Source organism: Solanum stenotomum, chromosome 5 (genome assembly GCF_019186545.1).
Source record: "Solanum stenotomum isolate F172 chromosome 5, ASM1918654v1, whole genome shotgun sequence".
Classification (NCBI taxonomy): domain Eukaryota; kingdom Viridiplantae; phylum Streptophyta; class Magnoliopsida; order Solanales; family Solanaceae; genus Solanum; species Solanum stenotomum.
Window position 1 is genome coordinate 25,383,290 of NC_064286.1, and position 8,186 is coordinate 25,391,475.

Here is an 8,186-nt window from a genome sequence, read left to right on the forward strand (position 1 = left end):
AAGTCACCTTTTTATTCACCTTCATGGATTGCTTGGGACCCGATCTCCTTCGTAATTTATTCCCTTTTTTTTTTAATTTTGAATCGAAGGGGTTCCATTTTCATGCAATACCATGGGTTAAGGGGGACTTCTCTTGCACTTTTTGACTTCTTCTTTAACTTTTCACCATACCCCCAACTTAGGCTTTTGGCCTCAGTTGGCTATTCGTTAATCCACAAATCAAGAGGATTATAGGTAGTGGGTCATGTAAGGTCTAGGTTTCATCAAGGTTCTTCCAAATAAAGGTAAGGTTCAAAGGGTGTTCAAAAGAGTTTCACACGCTCACGGGTAGGCCACAAAAGAAGTATATGTCAAATTTTGGCTCACACTCTTTAAATTGCCTAAGATCATCTCAAGAGGACACCTTTCTAAATCAATCAGACTAACAGGGCAAATTCTAGGTTTATTCATGCAAGTTTCAAAGCAAGCTAATCACACAAGGCATCGACACTTAAGTCAAGCAAGACTACACACTTTCGCTAGTGTGCAACAGTCATAACAAGAGAATTAATTCGATAAATGGCTAATCACAACGAGATGCAAAGAGTTCACATATTGTCTATGCAACTTCATTTGGCCTCATCGTAGCCGTACATTCATGTTCTTTCAATTGAGAGTACTTTTGAAGTCATCGATATTGATCGAAACCGAGACTCAATTTTTTTGTAAAAGAACAGCCACATTTAACTCACGAGGGGTGGTACGAATGTGCCAAAAATTCAAAAAAATTCAGAAGGGTCAAATATCATTTGCAATTAAAAACAAAAGAGAGCCATGAGCTCAAACATCCACAAAAAAATCAGTGTTGACAGCATTTAAAAACAGAACAACCTGAATATATACACAAAACACACTATCAGCGCAAAAGGTGTGGGCCTCACCCCACCACAAATAAAATAAATTTGTCCTTAAATGTAAATAACAAGCATCCGAAAGTACAATAGAGAAAAGTAGAGAGGGAGGCAAAGGATAATCTTGGTTAAGTAGTTGCCTCATCTATCAGGGCGGCATGTTTGAGGTGGGGATGTTAAGCGGACCGTTAAGTGGTTCCCCAAACTCTCCACAGCTTTTCTCGGTAGCGCAATGCGTCTAGTTGCAACCCACGTTCTCGATTACTTCACAGCCAGCCTTTTGCACTGACCAATTTAAAGTGCAATCCATGTTTCGAGCACAAATTTATAACTGAAGCACCCTTCTTGTTTGCAAACTGTCCAGTTCATGTTCATTTGACGGTAGTAGTTTTGATTGCTGATTCAGTCGGCATTTCACCGAACAACTATTTACTTCGCCGAGTTTTACAGAACTTCACAAGCAAATTTGAATGTTCAAACAACAGTAAACATCGGAGTCGCCGATATTGTTGGTGATTCGCTAATACTTTTCTGGGTACACCGAGTTTTACAAACTCCAATTTAAAGCTATCTTGGGTTGAACGACGGAATTGATTTGGCGCGCCGACCTCTTTGGCGACTCGCCGACTGTATCTGTTGCTCGGCACCCAACACTTTTTCTAACACATTCTCACACTTCAACTTGTACAAACAACACACTATTATTTTACCAATATGCAAATATAAAATATTAAGGGGTTTTAGGTTGCCTCTCAAACAGCGCCTTAGTTAACGTCGCGGCATGACCCAAGTCAACAACTATTCTTCATCATCAGAGTTGCCCATGTTGTAGTTAGGCGAATCCTCGGCGAATGGTGGGTAATGACCTGATATCAAATGGCCAATTTGAGGATTCTGCAGCTGAATAGTCATGGAGTGAGAAGTCGATGCTTCATTTAACATTTCAATGTTTTCCTTCATCTCATTCAGCATCTCCTCCTGTGCCTCAATTTTTTTCTGAATGAGTGAGAGAACTTCGTTACCTCGAACACCTCTTTGCTACCTCCCATGACTATACTCTCGGAGAGAGAAGTGATTTTCTTTTCCCATGGCTTGTACTTCCAATTCCGTGACTCGATTGTATAGAGCATCTAACTGGGTAACTAGTGTGTCCCACTCTTGCTTCTTTTTGGCTTCTTTGCTGGCTTCTACCATGCCATCAAGGAGTTTTGCTACAACTTCATAAGGCTGGTATAGCATGCCTCCCTCGCAAAGTTGATCGGCTACACTTCTATTCTCGGGTCCAAGGCCCCTATAGAAGCATTCCAGTAGTGCTTTGTCTGTCATCCCATGAGATGGGCATGGTTGCAGCATAGCTTGAAACTTCAACCACATTTCCTGAATTGTTTCATCCCCCACTAGTTTGAACGTCAGGAGGTTGTCCCTTAGATTTAACAATTTCAAGAGAGGATGGTCTGTGTGGTATCCATAATAATCGTCCATTCTTATTTTCCCTGTTGTGATATTCAAACTAGCAAAACAAAACTACAATTTAGATTAGTAAAGCTAAAACTAAGAAGAACCAACAATTCTACTTAACTAAGAATTCTCAAATAACACCACTCCCCGGCAGCGGCGCCATTTTGATGTGTATCGTGACCAACAACACTAACCTACGGTATGAGTGTCTACGATCGTCGATAGTATAGTAACCCTACTAAAGGTTGGGGTCGTGTCCCAAGGGAGTGGTTTTGAGAATTGATAGAAAAATAAAATTTAGCACTAACTAGTCGTAGCTAAAGATATTAGCGAGTAAAAATATAGTAAATTAAAGAGCGTGACATGAAAGTGTCAACTATCAATTTGGGGGTTTTGTCACAAGTAGTAAAAATAACAAAAATTAACAAGAAAATCAAGTATAGGGAAATGTTCTTGGGGTGTGACCGCAATACAAGTTGAGATAAGTAGTTGGTACATGCTTTTGAAAGGAAATTTGTAAGATAATAATGACTAGGCTAAGCTTTAAATGGAAATAAGTTCCTTCTCGGGCAACTTACCCCGTTTCAAATGCGTTCCTCTCGGATACCCATTGGCCGCATGAAGACCAGCCTACACCTTATCCCACTTACTCTCTCGAGCTGAGTGTTAGGATATGGGACTAGGGCTCAGCCTCTCGGACTGAACCTCATGTCGACCCACTCCTTAGGTCATCAGTCTAGTGGTCTTGGTTTCGCGGCCTCCCTCTCGGGCAAGCCGAAAACACATGGGTGGCTTTGTATTTGCAACTATAAACACTTTAGATTAAACCATAACCACTAGGTGAAATCACCATTAAAATACATCTAACCTATCAGCAAGCAAGACCCAACAACAATATCAACACATATTTGCTAAATCACACCCCAAGAATGGGGTTTTTTAGCCACACATCAAGAAATAACAAAATACACCTAAAATGATACTAAAATCAAATGGGTATAAGAAATTAAACCTTGATTTAAGCAAAGGAAGAAGAATGGAGAAGACCCACTTCCAACTTGGGGAAGATGAAATTCTTCTCTCTTAAAGTTTCCCACAAAACCGTCTCCAAACTTGAGAGAAGAAATATCTAAAAAGTTATAATGGTTCAGGATTTATAAAATTAATAACAAGTTTAGTATTTATATCCATCAGAAAATAGTGTTGGCGGATAGCTTGACGAAGTTAGTCTAGTTCGTCGAGTGACTCAGTGACTCGTCCATCATCTGCCTCATCGTCGTTTAGTGCTTGCCTTCAGCGTCTTCACATTCTGGACCATTGGGTGGTATAGTATTGCTTCGCGGAACTATTCGGCGAAGCGCCGACTGCTCCTTTCATCGCCTTTTTGATCCTCTTCCTTCAGGGCTTTGCGTACTGGAACAAAGGGCAGAGTCTATACTTTCGGCGAATCGCCAAAGATGCTTGGCGATGCTCAGGCTTCAGCTTCTTCGTTCTTTCCAGCCTTTTTGTTCCTTTTTGCGAGGACACTATTTCTATCAAAATAAAACCCTTGATGAGTCTAATTTGTGGACTCATCACCTACCCACTGAGATTTTGCAATTGTTAGTAAATTTCAATTACCCATATAGCGAAAATAGCCTAAAATCGATCACATTCCTGAGAATCTCTATCTACTTGTCTACTCCCCCATTTTTGTATTTGTTGTAGTTGATAATTGATCATTTTAAACCCCCCCCCCCCCCCATTTGACATTCTTTGTCAAACCAATAACTTACTTTTCATGGTTTCGATAATCTCTACTTCTATAATCGATTGGACCACAATCTTTACTTATTAATTGAATTATGTATTGTACTGCTCCATGTGGGTTCGACCCCAACTCTTAGTTTGGTTATATACTAGATTACAATTGCCTACACCTAGTATTGAATAAGGTGTAGTTGAGTATTTATCAAAAATGGCGCCGCTGCCGGGGAGTGGTGTTATTGAATTTTTTTATTAAAGTTTGTTTATGATCTTATTGTGTTGTAATTGAACCTATTTAATTTTTGTTTGTTGTTTGTTGCCTTGAGCAGGTGACAAAATGAGTGTCAATGGAAGCAATGCAAGCAAGCTAAGCAAAAATGATGGCATTGGAAACTTGAATCATGTGAATGAAGCCAATGTGAATGACATACATATGGGTGGTGTAGGTGCTATCCAGTTGCCTCGGTCGTGGGAAATGCAGTGTTCCACGTGACAAGTAAGATATTGAAACTCTTGCAAAGAAAGGGTTATTTGGAGGCATGGGTCATGAGGATCCCCATGACCATATTAGGAATTTTGTGGACGTCTGTGGTCCCTTCTTGTTCAAGAACATATCCCAAGAATTAGTTTGACTCCGGTTGTTCCCTTTTTCACTAATGGGAGAGGCTACCAAGTGGTTAGCCCACCTACCTAGGGACTCAATCACCACTTGGGATGAATTTACTAAGGCGTTCTTCGTCAAATTCTTTCCTCCTTCGAAGATGATGTCATTAAGGGATAATATCCAAGGCTTTAAACGCTTGGATGGTGAGCCAATTCATGAGACTTGGCTACGTTTCCAGAAGTTGCTGCTCCAATGTCCAACTCATAGACTTCCTAACAATGTCTTGCTACAGCACTTCTACCAAACCCTAGACTCTGTTAACAAAGGTGTGGCTGACCAACTTGTCTGTGGAGGTATGATGCAGCAACCTTTTGAGATTCCATCTACTTTGCTTGATGACATGACCAAGATCAATTGGGCTTGGTACATAAGAGAGGATAAGGTGTCTCCTTTAACCAATAAGATGACGAAGGAACAAATTGAAAAAGACTAAGAGCAGGACTAAAACATGGCTAAAATGATGACCCAATCGGATCTTTTGTCAAAAAATTTAATGGGTAGTGGTACTAGAGCTATGAATGTTGTTGGAGTTAGCGGGTGAACCCTGATGATGCACACTTTGAGGCCTTATATAATGAGGAAGTGAGTTTCCTTGCAAACCAAGGTGGAGGTTTCCGTCTGACCTATCCAAGGCAGGGCGGGAATCAAGGTTGGAATAGAGATCGTGATCACGGTTGGAGAGACCGTGAGAGGGAATGTCGTGATGGTGGAAACAAATGAATGAGAGACATGGGGACAAGGAGAGATACGTGCCTCCCCATTAGTGTCAAAAACCTAAAGATCAAAGGGTTGACCCGGAGAGTTTTCGTATGGAAGATATGCCTTCACGCATTCTCACCAAAGTGTCGAACAAAGTTTTGAAGTAAATGAAAGATAATGTCTCAACTCTAAATTAGACAGTTACGTCTCACTCGGTGTCCATTAAACAGATGGAGACACGAATCGGTCGAATCTCGACTCATTTGAATCCAAGGCCAAAAGGAGGGTTTCCGAGTGACACAATGGCCAATTCCAAGAATGAACCTTGAATGGGTATCTTCATCGTGCCACAACGTTAAATAAGGCACTTCTTGGAAGGCAACCCAAGTTTTTGATGTTTTATGTCACGTCCCGAGCGTACACCCTGGGCACGCCCGGCACTCAAAAAGTATTGCTAGCCCCAAGCGAATCCTTGGACTGGCTAGACTCTCAGCGTAAGACTTTACACATTAATAAAGGATCAAATGCACTTAAATCAATTGTCTCAAAATAACTTAGAATGTTTTAGGGATAACCATTCAACTTAGCCAAAGTGGCTAACCAAGTCTTAACATGAACAACTAAAAATGGAAAGACTAGAGAACTATAAATATCCATCTATGAAGCCTCTAAAACTATGAGGGATGTCAGGACAAGACGCCCGATCATCCTAACAACTGAACTAACAAAGCAATAAAAAAGGAATCCTCCAGAAAGCAAGGAGGCTCACCAACTGACTCTGAGTACTCAACTAGATCAACGAGGGGCGCTGGATCCTGATCCTGGTTACCTGTATCTGCATCATAAAACAATGTAGGCCAAATGGCATCAATACATTGAATAAACGAGCATGCGAGGGGAATTCTATACAATACATAAGCTTGAACTGGAATCTGAGAGAAACACTTACCTTAACTTTACTCAACTCAAATGTAGAATTAAACAACATTAAAGATGCAGTTTATATGAAGAATTTAAAATAGTAAGAAACAACTCAATATACATATATAATAAAGTAATATAACTTTGTGGGAGTTTCTCTAACTGAAAACCAAATCATCACTATGAGCTAAGTGATGATAGAGTCTCACCCACACTGCCAAAACTATCATATAACTTGTCGGGATATAGAACACTTCAACAAAGTGGATCCACTAGTCTATGCTAAAAAGCACAAAGGAATTATCTAAAAAGTATGACCCTTTCTACCCACGATGGCTACATGGTTTATGGAGACTTGAGTTATTATGAACTCGTCCCCATATCGTTGCTCAATACTACTCCAAAAATACTTACCTCATATGTTTAAAAACAGAAACTCCTTCTGTTGTTTCAGATAATTACTCAAAAACTAGCCCTAAGGATCTCTTGGAAATCGGTGTTTCCTCTCTTGTTTAAATGTGAAACATTTACTCTTTAGAAATACTTAGTTCCCATATACTCTTTTTGGAGAAATGAACTTCATTTGTTACTTTTGCTTAACTCAAAACTCAAGTCCTAAAACAAGATTAAAACATTTGTAAAAGACTTCTTGAAAGGACTCTAAGAACTCTCTAGACTTGGCTCTTAACTTTCCTTGAATTTGAATTTATGGATTTATGTTTATGGATGATTTCTAGGTGTTTAGAAGTCATTTAAAGTAGTTAGAAACAATAGGAAGTGTTAGTACACTTTCGAAGGACTCAAATGGGATAAATGACAAAAAATGGGTTGGGGCGACGGCCCTGGCACCTTGCTGGCGCACCGCGCCAGCCTCAAAGTTCAGAGGGCCATTTCTGGTGCACTACTGGTGCGCCACCCCAGCCTTCCTGGTGCTACGGGGGCACGTCGCGCCAGCATCCTCTAAGGCAAAACTGACGAACTTTTCCTCTCGTTTTCTGACCTTAATTAGATTAATTTTGATTTTTTTTCTCAATATATCTTTAGATTCAGGTACCCAAAACATATACACAAGAATATAACTCAAAGCAACTCTAATAATCGACTAAACTCTCAAGAACTCCTCCATCACATCCCAAATTCAAGAACGAAAGCAATTCAAGAATACAACTCAATAACACCAAATTCTCAATCTTTTTAGGATGAAATTACACTGAATTAAACATGTTTGGCGCGTGGGTGAACAAACCCAATGCTATGTGAACTCACATACCTCCACCTCATAGGATCAAATCCTTGGCAAAATGCACAATCAATTCCTCACGAAAATGATGAATCTTGCCTTCCCTCTTCTCTTCTTATCTTGAGTTCTTTCTCTAAAAGCCCTAGCGTGAATTTTAAATTGTGTAAACTGAACCAATTCAGTTTAGACCCCAATTTAATTACCAAAAACGAATTTAATTAATTGGGTAGTGAATAGACCATAATACCCTTCTAAAATCCAGTTTTGACTTTCCTTATCTAGACAACCCAACTTCAAATGGGCATATCTCTATCATAAGAACTCAAAATTGAGCAAACTCAGTGGCGTTGAAAGATAATTCAAATATCTTTCCTACGGTATCTTGTAGAACACCTAACTCATCCAGAGCTAGGAGTTATGGTCGTTTGAAGTTGACCCAAAAATCATACTTAACATAACCAAATTTCAGATTTTTTTCATTCTTTCCAAAGATGGTTCTTTCTGATTCTAGCTCTTTCAATTACCGAGGTATTACATTATCTCCCCCTTGGGAATATTCATCCTCGAA